At 43.7% G+C, this 14,221-nt stretch overlaps 1 pseudogene; it reads right to left on the minus strand.

Annotated features, from left to right (window-relative positions):
* Nucleotides 1–12,430: 12,430 nt before the first annotated feature.
* Nucleotides 12,431–13,609, minus strand: LOC126249078 (protein DEK-like; annotated as a pseudogene).
* Nucleotides 13,610–14,221: the final 612 nt, after the last annotated feature.

A 14,221-nucleotide genomic window follows, 5' to 3' on the forward strand; every position in this document is an offset into this window, starting at 1 on the left:
TCCTTTGTTTTTGGCCGCTATGACCATATTATTCTTGCTCACGACTTCAGTTGTGTGTTACCGTAGAAGGACCAACATCCACATTTCACCACATACGCCGGCCTAGGTGGCCGAGCGGTTCTAGGCGCTACAGTCTGGAACCGCGCGACCGCTACGGTCGCAGGTTCGAATCCTGCCTCGGGCATGGATGTGTGTGATGTCCTTAGGTTAGTTAGGTTTAAGTAGTTCTAAGTTCTAGGGGACTTATGACCTCAGCAGTTGAGTCCCATAGTGCTCAGAGCCATTTCACCACATACGAGGAACTCACCGCTACTTGAGACCACATGCCTGGTGATCAGCCTGGATATACATACGTCACCAGCTAGTCAGAAATTCGTCTTGACCGTGTCCATGTTTCTCAAGGAATCGTGGCCTACGGCCGCCTCCGACCATATCGCCAACATTTGCACTGTTTCCCTCCAGAGCGAGAAGGTGTTGCATGGTCAAGGCCCGTGCAAGCTGAATGTCGCCCATCTCAAGGATCCGGAATACTAACAGGACTTAGAGACCACGTGGAAGAAATGTGTGAAACGCCTTCCAGCGTATCCAACATTTAACTGGTGGCTCTAGTGCACCAAGCCTGCTTTACGTCGTTCGACGATGAATTACGGTCGTGACAAAAATCTGTGCCAACGACGTACAATGGAATATTATTTCACAGTTCTCTGCGAACTCTCAGGCGGTGCCTCATCTGTTCAAAGAGGGGTTGAAATTAAATGGATTATGGCGTAGAAAATTTTTCTTATTCGACGCCGCTTTGAGGGTGAAATAGTACATGCAAGATGTCACGATTGAGAAGCAGGAGAGCCCCTGTCCATGCATCGTATCCGAGAAAAGCAGTGGTGTTGGAGAAAGCTGGTCAACGCTCTCGACATGCCAGATGGTCGCCAATTGACGTTCCAGAATGATATCGCAGACGCCTTTGAGGACCACTACAAACAGTTCTTTGCAGCACGGAACTTGCGACTCCTCCGAGGTGCCACGTCACGGGTGCTGGTCAATTGCTGTGTGGGCTGCCCTGTTACTATCATGCAGTCTGTCCGCCAGGGACGTCCGCTGTCGATGCTCCTTCATGCCATCGCCCTTGAGCCGCTGTTACACGGTTTGAGGAGCTAGCTGACTGGGCTCACAATGAGGGGACATGCTTTCATCTGCCGTTCATATGTAGGTGACCTGGTGTTCTTGGTTCTATCAGGGAATAAGGTACGAGAGGCACTGGGATAGATCAACCAATATGGGACAGCTGCAGGAAGCCGTGCGAACCTGACGAAATTTGTTTCGATGTTCGTTGGTAGAGGTCTTCCAGCAAGGAGTGTGGCTCCTTCGTCATTAATGGACAAGGGCAAATGTTTGGGGATCACCTTCATGTGTGATATACAGCGCACGGTCTTATTTAACTGTAAACACCTGCTTCAGGCCATCTGCACGAACGTGCATGGTAACCTCCTGAGAGCAGAACACATGATACGACAGGTGGATTTTGTTAACACTCATCTGGCTTCACCACTACCCCATTTGGTGCAGATTTTACGAATGCCAAAGGCACTGGCACACAGGCTTCAGGCGGTGTTAGGCTACTGTGTAAGTGCCGATCTTATCGTCAAAGTCATCTACGACACGCTAGCACTTCCTCCTCGAGACGGCGGCAGCGATCTTGTCAACGTCCATGCTAGAGCAGCTGCCCCTTTATGTAAGTACGATGATTAAATCGTGGACCCGGCGCCGTACCGGATTATTGGGAAGCCTGATTGATGAGCTAGCCCTTCCCTCCCAAGTGGCACCCTTTTCAGTATCACATATTTCTTCCTCTCTCTCTCACATTTCAAGACCTTTTTCATCGAATGTAGTTAGGCCCGTGCCGACTTTCCCACTACCACGAACCCTACGGCACGTGATATTTGTCACCTGATGATGGGAAATCATACCCGGAACGTCGTGGAAAGCGTAGCCCGTGGTTTTTCGTTCTGCATCATGTCCTCCGCGAACACTTCGTCTACATGCCATTAACATGACAGATTCGCCACTTTGCCCCTATTGTCATACGCTTGATGCGGGCGAACCTCGGGCTGATGTGTGGATCTGGATCTTCTGCAGAGGTGTGGCAGCTGATTCAGAAGATGCTTGTCTTTCTTCTACATACGGCTCCCCATACCATTACACCGAAGACACTTCTGTTCCCAGATGAGACTTATTTTCCATGTACGAAGACCAACGCGGTGAAATGGATAAAAAAGCCTCTAGATCTCCTATTTGTTCCATGAAGGAGATAAGAGTGTTCTTGATTTTTGGACATTCCCGCCAGATCGATTTACGTTTCTCATGCGCAATCCGAGATACCGTCAGTACTATCCTAACTTTCTGGGTAGTGACTTCTTCGACAAACTCCCTCCCCCCCCCCCTTCTCTCCTGCAGCTTGGGTGTCCCGAGTATGATGAGGCGATTTCATTGTGAGTGAGCAATACCAGGACTCGCTCCAGTGTACCTGAAAAATGGAATATTCTTCGTGCCGGCCGCTGTGGCCGAGAGGTTCTAGGCGTTTCAGACCGGAACCACGCTGCTGCTACGGTCGCAGGTTCGAATCGTGCCCTGGTCGTGGATGTGTGTGATGTCCTTAGTTTAGTTAGGTTTAAGTAGTTCTAAGTCTAGGGGACTGATGACTTCATATGTTAAGTTCCATAGTGCTTAGAGCCATTTTAATCATTTTGAATATTCTTGCAAATATATACCCAGAACATTCTGAGTGTATCTACCCACAAGTTGGCTGGGCGTGGATGCCATTTTGTTTGTTTCGCTAGGAGGGTGTTTTAAATTCCATTTATGTTTTTTTGTTATTGATGCTAAATGCACATCATTATTTTTCGCCTGTAGGGCGTCCTATGGGATCTAAATAAATTAAAAAAGACAAAAAACAAAAAAAAAGGATAAAAGTGGTAGTGTCTGTAAAATATCTAACTTGACTCAATTGTCATTTTTTATTTGGATCTGTAAAAAAAAAAGATTATGACAGCCGCTTTCGTAAAGTGGGTAATACGGGTTCGAGTCCCGGTCTGGCATCAATTGTCATTGTCATTCCCTTATACCGCTGACGGTTGTTCGTATTCACAATTGCGAATAGGCTCCATCTTTTTCACTTTCACTGTCGATAGCAATATTATCAGCGAATCTTGTCATTGTTATCCTTTCACCCTGAATTTGAAACCCACTCCTGAAACTTCCTTTAACTTCTGCCAGTGCTTCTTACAAGGGAACCTCCCCAACGCACCCCCCTCAGATTTAGTTATAAGTTGGCACAGTGGATAGGCCTTGAAAAACTGAACACAGATCAATCGAGAAAACAGGAAGAAGTTGTGTGGAACTATGAAAAAAATAAGCAAAAATACAAACCGTGTAGTCCATGCATAAGATAGGCAGCATCAAGGACACTGCAAACTCTGAAGCGCCGTGGTCCCGTGGTTAGCGTGAGCAGCTGCGAAACGAAAGGTCTTTGGTTGAAGCCTCCCTCGAGTGAAAAATTTTTTATTTTCAGACTATTATCAAAGTTAAGGCACTCAAACATAATCAAAACTTCGCTCTCCAAAATTCCAGGACATGTTCAGATTTGCTTGGACACATGCAGGATTTGACGGTCTACACACGGAAAAATTTGAAAACGTTAAAAACATATGTTTTGACAGAGCACAGGGAAAACTGTGCGACTGTGAAACTGTTGCATTCATTTGTTTCAGTTCATGTGACAAACTCTTATGTTTTCATCACTTTTTTGGGAGTGATTATCACATCCACAAGAAAACCTAAATTGGCAAGGTAGAAGAATCTTTTTACCCATTCGCCAAGTGTACAAGTTAGATGGATCGACAACATATTCCTGTCAGGTGACGCACATGCCGTCACCAGTGTCGTATAGAATATATCAGACGTGTTGTCCTGTGGAGGAATCGGTTGACCTATGACCTTGCGAGCAAATGTTTCCGGTGCCCATTGGAGAGGTACGTCCTTTCGTCTACTAATCGCACGGTTTTGCGGTGCGGTGGCAAAACACAGACACTAAACTTATTACAGTGAACAGAGACGTCAATGAACGTACGGACGGTTCATACGTAACTTTGCGAGAATTAAGAAAGTAAAATTCTCACTCGATGGAAGACTTGAACCAAGGACCTCTCATTCCGGAGCTGCTCCCGCTAACCATGGGACCACGGCGCTCCTGAGCTCAGAATGTCCTTAATGTTGCTTATGTTGCGCATGGACTACTCAGTTCGTATATTTTGCTTATTTTTTTCGTAGTTCCACACAACTTCTTCCTGTTTTCTCGATTGATCTGTGTCCAGTTTTTCAAGGCGTATCCACTGTGCCAACTTCTAACAAAATCTGAGGGGGGTGCGATGGGAAGGTTCCCTTGTTAGGCGTATAGGATGAACAGTGGGGACGAAAACTGCACCTATCCCTTACGCCATTCTTCAGTCGACTGCTTCTCTCTTCCATTCTTATTGTTCCCTCCCGATTCTCGTACATATTGTACATTACCCACGTTTCGCGACAGGTTATACCGGCTTTTCTGGGCGTATTAAACATCTAATTCGTGGTACGAACTCATTTCAGTCGCATGTTCCTTTGTCGCGCTTTAGACTAACGCCAGCGTAGCTTTTGTTACAAGCGAGGGATTCGTGAGAGGTGTGGCGTGGCGGCAGAGGCAGCGAATTAGCGGCTGGCACCTGTCCGCTCGATACGCGGCTTGCGGCGCGCCTGTTTGCCTCACTTCCCACGTCGTCCCATGCGCAGTGTGCCCGCAACATTCTTCTACTTTACTCCTTTATTTTTCCTGTCTCAAGTCGAACGAGAGACACACTTCGTGTTCTGCGTGTATTTTAGTAAAAGAATGAAGAAAAAAAGTAAAAAAAAGAAAGGGGCAAATATTTTGTATAATGATTATCCTAAAAGTAAGAACTACATTTGAGGCGCCCCTGAATTACTCTCGAAATCGTCCACAGCAGCTGAGATGCTAACATGTTATGACGCAAGAAGACCACCGACGACGAGAACACGGCAGGTGCCATAACGTGATTTCCCAGAAACTTCGCTCAGTGGAAGAGGAGCCAAAAGAAGGGAATACGTGTCTCGGCTTTGTGTAGATACTCGACTTTTCCCGAGGAAACGAATGTCAAAGCTTTCGATATAATTTAGATGTCTCTTAGCGGTCGACAAGTTCAGCTCAACTGGTAGCACAGTTGCTACTGTCGCGGCTTCTCACTCATGCGTGCCGTGTTCGAAACTCGATTAGTGTTTTTATTTATTTTGTTTTATTTTTTCATGGATCCACTCATGTCCGTAGAAGATTACTACACGAATTTTTATTATCAGATTAGGCGATTCGAGGGCGTTATACTAACTGTAAAATTGTAACTGTGTTTCACAAAAACTGTTGCCTATTTATTACGTAATACGTTGTGTACTTTCACGGGTTAAAATCTTTATAAATTCTCATATTCTTGCATTTCATTCTTATAGAAATTCTTAATTCTTATATTATATTCTTATGTTTATTCTTCTGGTAGATATTATCCATTTCCTTGGATTATACCAATTGATGAAGATTTCACGTGTTGCTAATAATTTCGTGGCAATCCACATATAACGAATCACGTTTCTGAAAACTGGCGCTTGTAATTAATTACGAATCAAAATACACGCCAGGAATTCAACGAAAACAATTTCAAATAATTTTTTTGTTTTTCTATTGTTTATTTAAGTAATTAACCAGACATGCGATTAGTAGACGAATAAAGACAACGTTATTTCAGTATACATTGCAAAACATTCATTCAGTAATCTTCTGCGGACATGGGTAGATAAACGAAAACTGAAATTAAAAATAATACTCGGGTCCCGCAAACTAGGAGCAGAACTGTGAAGCTGCGACGCTAGCCACTTCTCAGAAGCGGTACAGTGTCTACAGATAAGTCGAGACTAGTGGTCGCTTGTTTTGACCCTTCTGTTTAGCTAAGTTTCTGGGAAATCAGGTTATGGCAGTTGCTCTCCTCGTGAGTGACATTCCACCAGACAAATGTTATCCAGCACACTTTAAAATTCTAAGACTTTAAATTTATCATTGAACTTTAAATTATCAATCGGTATCTCATTTCCTGTACATGATTTCGAGCACTATTCAAAGACGCATCAAATATTTCTCTTATTTATTTGTCTTCTCACTTTTAGACAAATCATTTCATAGGACATTTGACTGCTTTTTTCAACTTTTTTTAATTTTCGAGTTTTGTTCAGAAAGCATGATATATTACACGTTTTAATATCGATCGGTATTATGTTATCATTATTAAAAGTATACAGATCAAGAGAAAGAAGAGAAGTTTCAATTTATGATTCGATTCGACATTTTTCGATGCTTCGTTTAGCAGCAGCTGTTCATCAAATATTTCAATTTTCCCTTAAGTCATTAATTAAGTTTTTCTTAATGACCCTGATTACTTTCAAGCAATTGAACCTTTTTTTCTCAAAACTAGACCACACACTGGTTAGTTTGGTACCCCGTTTGTCCATTTCCCACTAATCGTCTGACTACGAAAATTGGAACAAAAATCCATTGTGTAATTTATAGAGTCATGTTTTCACTCCGTTCAGACATTTGATCAAAAATTAATTAACACTTACTAGCAGCTTTAAAAGAAATAATGTGCTAGAATTTAAACAGGAAAGAACACAGGGGACAGCGATATACACGTATACATATGGTAGCAGCATCGCGTACACAAGGTATAAACTGACAATGCCTTGGCGGAGCTGTCATTCGTACTCAGCTGATTCGTGTGAAAACTTTTCCGACGTGATTATGGCCGCACGACGGTAATTAACAGACTTTGAACGCGGAATGGAAGTTGGAACTAAGTGCATGAGATATTCCATTTCGGAAATCGTTAGGGAATTCCATTTTCCGAGATCGAAAGTGTCATGAGCGTGCCGAGTATACCAAATTTCAGGCATTGCCTTTCACCACGGATAGCACAGTAGTCGACGACCTTTACTTAACGACCGAGAGCAGCGGCGTTTGCGTAGAGTTGTCAGTGATAATGAACAGCACTGAGTAAAATAACCATAGAAATCGATATGGGACGTACGACGGACGTGTGCTTTATGAGAGTGCTGCGAAATTTGACTTTAATGGTTCAAATAGCTCTGAGCACTATGGGACTTAACATCTGAGGTCATCAGTCCCCTAGAACTTAGAACTACTTAAACCTAACTAACCTAAGGACATCACATACTTCCATACCCGAGGCAGGATTCGAATCTGCGACCGGAGCGGTCGCACGGTTCCAGACTGAAGCGTCTAGAAACGCTCGGCCACCCCGGCCGGCTGGCTTTAATGGGCTATGGCAGTAGACGACCGGAGCGGGTGCGTTTGATAATAGCACGACATCGCATCCAGCGCCTATCCTGCCTCGTGACCATATCGGACGGGCTCTAGACGTCTAGAGAGCCGTAGCCTGGTCAGATGAGTCCCGATTTCAGTTGGTAAGAGTTGATAGTGGGGTTCGACTGTGGAGCAGACCCCACGAAGCCCTGGACAAAAGGTGTCAAAAAGGCACTGGTGATGACTCCATAATGGTGTGGTGTGTCTTTACATGGAATGCACTGGGTGTTGGTTATGTTCGAGAATATTTGCAGCCATTCATGGGCATCATGTTCCCAAACAACAATGGAATTTTAATGGATGACAATGCACTACGTCATTGGGCCACAGTTGTTCACTACTGGTTTGAAGAACATTCTGGACAGTTAGAGCAAATGGTTTGGCCAGCCAGATCACGGAACATTTATGGTACGTAATCTAGAGGTCAGTTTGTGCTGAAAATCCCGCACCGGCGACACTCTCCATTATGGACGGCTATAGAGCCTGCATGGCTCAATAGGATAATTACGTTTATAAATATTTAATGACAAATCAAAACCTTTGCGGACCGGTTTAACCCTTGGATTACCACCTCACCAAGAGCAGTTGGCATCAGTCGTACTCACAATTAACGTGCTTCCCATTGTGAAGCACACCAAATGTAGCTGCACGCTAAGAAACGAGATGGTGCATAACACGGAACGTGCTCCTCATCGTGATTTGCGACCGCGCCTTACAGTTTGTTAACGAAAACATGAGTAACTTTCAAGTATTAGTCTACCACGATATTACTGCAGTTGGTCTCTCTTGGCCGTCACGAGAAAGACGCGGTGATATTAAGGAAACAAGTACAGTGCTGACTAAGGGTAACACATCGCATTGTGAATAATTTTAAGACACTATTGTGAATATACTATCAAATGGTTCAGGGTGCTCTCATGAAATATCACGATAAAAACTCACAATAAGCCGACCGAAGCGCCCTCACACCCAGGTGTTATCCGTTAATAGATATTCTCGGTGTCGCGAAGCAGCTTAAATAACTTAATAAAGGCAAGTCTTCCAAGCCAGACTGTATACCAGTTAGGTTCCTTTCAGAGTACGCTGACAAAATAGCTTTATACTTAGAAGCATTATGAATTACCTTGAAAAAATTGATCTGTTGGCACACAGTAAGCACGGATTCAGAAAATATCGTTCTTGTGCAACACAACTAGCTCTTTATTCTCGTGAAGTATTGAGTGCTATCGACAGAGGATCTCAAATTGATTCCACATTTATAGCATTGCAGAATGCTTTTGATACAGTTCCTCACAAGTGGTTTCTGCTGGGATTGCGTGCCTATGGGGTATCGTCTCAGTTGCGCGACTGGATTCGTGGTTTCCTGGCAGAAAGGACACATCTCGTAGTAACCCATGGAAAGTCATTGAGTAAATCAGAAGTGATATCTGACTTTCACCTAGGAAGTGTTGTTGGCCCTCAGTCGTTCTTAGTGTATATAAACGATTTATGGGACATTCTGAGCAGGCCTGCTTGAATGTTTGCACATGATGCTGTTATTTACCGTCTAGTAAAGTCACCAGACGATCAGAACCAATTGCAAAATGATTTAGTCAAGATAGCTGGATAGTGCGAAAAGTGTCAGTTGCGTGTAAATAATGAATAGTATGAGTTCATCCACATGAGTACTAAAGGGAACCCATTAAAATTCGGTTACACGGTAAATTACACAAATCTAACGCCTGCCAATTCAACTAAATGCCTACGAAACGTGGCAATGTGCTGTGCACGAATGACAGCGCTTCAGATAAGCAATAGTTTTAAGAACTTCATTCTACAGCTAAGAATGTGATGTGGCTTCAAAAATAAACCCGGTTGCTCTACGGGCAATCAGACTAAAGTTATAGCCCTTTTAATTAAGAGAGCGCCGATTAAAATGCGGCGGGATAGCAGACAGAAGGACGGTCAGAGCGGAGATAGTGTGCCGAAGGGTTACGATAAGAGCCGAGTCAGGCGTGGTGACTTGCAAGAACGTGAAGGCAGAATGACGCACAAAATCCAGGGGTAACTTAGAAATATGACGCAGTATCCACCCTCGGAGATGCAGAAGGTGGACTGGTCCGACTAGGGCTGCCGAAGGGTGAAAAAGTAGTTGGTTTGAAAAAACTTAAATTAGAGCAGAGGGCTGGAGTAAAATTGGAAGAAGAGTGTAAATCAAAAGTGTATATGCGCAGAAATCAACAGGGAAAGTATAAGGTAAAACGTGTCTGTTTTAAGGGAAAAGATGGTGGCTGATGTCACAAGCGGTTTAGTGGGGGAGAAGGGCGCACAGCAAGCCATTGTTGAGCACTAGCTCTGTTCGACCGGGGAGAAGTACGGACGGACCGCAGTTGCGCTCCCGCAACAAACTATGCTTTTCTTTTTGATAAATCTGAATAAGGCCATGACAAAGTAACGTTCGCTTAGGTGGTGAAGTGATTTGACTGTGAATGAATGTTTATCTTAATATGTGACAGTTACTGAGACATAGACGGAAATAGGTCATTAAGCAAAGCTTATTGCGTGCAACAGCACGACAGTCATTGAAAACGGTAATTCAGCTGTTGTGTTTCCTCCTGTTGTTGCAATTCTGTTATGGTTTTCTGCAAATGATCATTATGACCAATTGGTTATTGTAGGCAGCCGCAAAACGCGCGGTAAGTTCTGTCCTGCCTTGCTCCTTCCACAGCCCAATCGAATGCATATCACTCATTGCAAAGGAAGGGCGGTCGAAATTAAAGTACATACACGACTGGTAAAAGTGGACTGTATTTGTAGACACAGTTGCAGAAGGGTACGCGCTGCTCCGGCCAGTTCGGCCGTGCACTGTCTGGATGGCGCGCACAAAAAATCCTTACCTGCAGCGAGCGTCCGGTCGTTGCTGCACCCTTGTGGCACGTTGCACCATACAGAACATTCCGCCCACCTCATTTACATAAATTATACTAAATACAAATAATCACATGCAGCACAAACAGACAAGGAAATAAAATGATTGAAGGAATTGTCCACTGTAAACAAAAGAAGCACTTCAGTTAGTAATTTGATAGTGATGTGCACTAGAGTCTATATTTCCTGTGGAACAACAAAGACCTTAGACAGTGATCGTTTATAAGTGCGCAGCCGGCAGGTGTGGCCGTGCGGTTCTAGGCGCTTCAGCCTGGAACCGCGTGACCGCTACGGTCGCAGGTTCGAATCCTGCCTGGGGCATGGATGTGTGTGATATCCTTAGGTTAGTTAGGTTTAAGTAGTTCTACGTTCTAGGGGACTGATGACCTCAGATGTTAAGTCCCATAGTGCTCAGAGCCATTTGAACCATTTTAGCCATAAGTGCGCACTGAAAAAACTCTTACCATACCACCAGGACCAGGGTGTGTACCAACAATGACCCCAGACCGCCACACGAGGGGTGAAATTGTCTTCCTTCAGTAGAACCAATGTACCTGGCTGTAGATTGTCCTTTGTTGATCACCAGTCAGTTCTCTGTTGTAGTTGTGACAGGTAATCCCTTGACCACCGTTTGAAGAAGTGCTGCTTGTACTGCTGGATGAGCTGCCATCTTGACAACCTGGATGATGGCTCTGAAAGCAAGCCTGGCTCTGGGATAGTTGTTGAGGGATCACCAATAAGAAAATGGCATGGAGTAAGGTACGAGAATTCGTCTAGGTTGTCAGGGGCTTGCTAACAGCAGCTGAGATCCTGTATGCAAGAAACGAAGATGCTCGCTCGTGACTATTAGTTTAGTGACATGATGCTTCGGAGGAAGAGTCGTGGGTTGCTTCTGACTGTAAGAAACTTTTGATTGTTCCAATCTGCCGCCCACCCTTATCAAATGTTCCTCGTCCAGAAAGGGATGAAGTGAGTTCAGTTTGCCTTTCTTGGGGATTGGTCGGCCATGTTGTCATTGTTGTGTCTAGACAAGACAGCCTAGACACAATCAGAGGAAGCCGAAAGGCACGCGCTTAAACTCACGCAGGCTGGCGTGAGGTCTGAAACAGCATACGTAATGAATGCTATAAAGAAAAGTACGTAGCTTCTGGAATACTTAACTTTAATCCACATTTGTAGAACATCGCTCTTGATGATACATTAATAGAATCTCAATATCAATTGAATACGGCGCCTTGCTAGGTCGTAGCAAATGTAGCTGAAGGCTGTGCTAACTATCGTCTCGGCAAATGAGAGCGTATTTGTCAGTGAACCATTGCTATGAACGTCGGCTGTACAACTGGGGCGAGTGCCAGGACGTCTCTCTAGACCTGCCGTGTGGTGGCGCTCGGTCTGCTATCACTGACAGTGGCGACACGCGGGTCCGACGTATACTAATGGACCGCGGCCGATTTAAAGGCTACCACCTAGCAAGTGTGGTGTCTGGCGGTGACACCACAGTCATTCTTCAATTACCTTGTGACAGTCTTGCTGTTGCAGCATGCGAGTGACTGCCTTCGATGCTGTGTGAAGTTCTCCTACTGTTAGGTTTCCACTATGGCTCTGGGTGGGTTGCCAACTAAGGTTGTTTATACATCTCTCATTAAGTATGGAACATCAAGGTCTGAAGAAACTGACGAGTTATAGCTTCTCTGGAATATTACGTTCATAATAAGCTTCTAAAATTTATCACTAAAATGAAAAGGCTTCCGTTAATAAAAGTAATCTAAAATTACTCTTAAAAGTATACAGTTCTATTAATGTATAATATTGAAACATTGGAACAAATATGCACAATTCAATAGACATCTGCACTCATTTCCGTGGTATTTCTATTAAAGTTTTTTGGTTTTGCAGCTGCAAGAGATTGTTTCTCGTTACTTTATAAACCAAATCAAATAACCAAGTCAAATAACATTCTAGTGATGTGGTCATTTTTGTTTCAAATTGAATAATATTCTGCAAGATTCAAGTGAAGTGCAAGTATAATACTCACTAAAACTTGCAGCAGCAAATTCTTCATGTAGATATCAATGAGTTTACTGTTACTTTAATGAAATCCTGCTTGTGTGCCAGGTCAAAATGTGGATAATGAGCATTTACTTGTTTACAAACAGTCTTCATTGTTATTTCTTCGAGGTTAGCTCCTTCCAAAAATTCCTTGATATACGACTTTTTCTCCATCTGTAGGTGGTGCCTTGATCTTTTTTGAGAGGGGTTCGTATTCAGATGAAGACCCGTCATCACTCTTACGAGAGGATTTCCGTTTTTTAGTTGAAGATTTCTTCTCAGACATTTTGTTTGGAGTCTTTAGCATTAGCCTTCTTGGATGTCTTTTTTAGATTGGCTTCTGCGACCTTCCTTTGATTTTGACTTGGATTCTGAATCATCACTGCTAGCTTCTTCATCAGGTTCATCTTCCACATCTTCCTTGTCCCTTTCATTTTCTTTGTCTGTTGCTTTATTTTCTGATTTCGGAGGTCCTTTTTTCTCAATCCATGTTGTCTTCGCCATATGATGAATCTTCCCTTAAGCTCTTTCTATGCGCTTTTGCCTTTTTGAACGAGGTGTTCTTTTCTCTATTTCATTTTCCGATTCTGAATATCTTTTGTTGTTGGCCTTTTGGGCTGTAGAGCGCTTTGGTCTGCTGTCAGGAACAGGCGCTCCAGAGCTTGTGGGCTCTAACAAAGATGTTGAAATTCTCTCTACAAGTTCATCACATTTTCCCTTTTTCTCAAAGTCTAAAATACACCAAATTGTTTTCAAGACACTCACTTCCATCCTGCTCAGAATGTGTTTCTTCTTTTCATACTGGTCTGACCTTTCGTCAAAATCAAACCCACAGAATTCCCGTATGTTGTTTCTCACAAGAGTGACCTTCCCAGCTCTGTTGAACAGAACTCTGTGAAGCTGCTCTAGAGCATCAGCCTTGAATTTCTTGATAAATGCGTCAGTTCTTGGTATTTCACCCACGGGAGTTCCTTTGCCTTTTGGTATTTTAATTGCCTCCGTTTCTTTAAGCTCATTGAAGTCTTCTGTGAATCTTTCCACCTTCTTTCTCTCTGATATTTCCAGGCTTTGATCCAGCAATGGAACTGTTTCATCCCCCGACTTGTTTTCTCCGCCAACATCCCCGTCATCCTCACCAGCATCCTCTTCTTCACTCTCTTCTTTTCTTTGCACAGAAACAGATTTCATTTTTTCTCGCTGCCAGAATCTTTCTACCTGAATGTTAAGGTTGGTATTGCGTGCAAGGCATGACAGTACTCTTCGAGCACTGGACTTAACTGAATCTTTCCTGACACAATCCAACCAAATGATGTGTCCCGTGAGGTTGAGTGGTTATCTCTTTTCATTTGACCAGGCTGCAGTGCATCAAAAAAGGTCGATGCTCCAAGCAGAAGATCAATCTCACCACGTTTGTTAAATGATGGGTCTGCTAACCTTAGGTGTTTAGGAAGCTGCCAGGTGGAGGTTTCAAGGGATGTTGTTGGCAGTGGCCCTGTTATACGCGGCAGTAATGCACAGACAGCATGTGTGACGTAGTCAGCAATTCTTGAGGAAATGTACACACTGCAAACGTGCCACGATTCTGCCGTTTGAACTTCACTGATGCCACTTATTGGTATCGAATGCCGACTGAGCTGTAGTCCCATCCGATCTACTAAGCTCCTAGACATAAAGTTCATTTGTGAGGCACTGTCAAGAAGTCCCCTGCATTTGTACAACTTCCCATTTTTGTCGGAGATGTGTACAAGTGCAGTAGATAATAATACTTCTGCGCGTTGGAGGTCTCCTATCACTGTGCAG

Source organism: Schistocerca nitens, chromosome 3, assembly GCF_023898315.1.
Source record: "Schistocerca nitens isolate TAMUIC-IGC-003100 chromosome 3, iqSchNite1.1, whole genome shotgun sequence".
Taxonomy (NCBI): Eukaryota; Metazoa; Arthropoda; class Insecta; order Orthoptera; family Acrididae; genus Schistocerca; species Schistocerca nitens.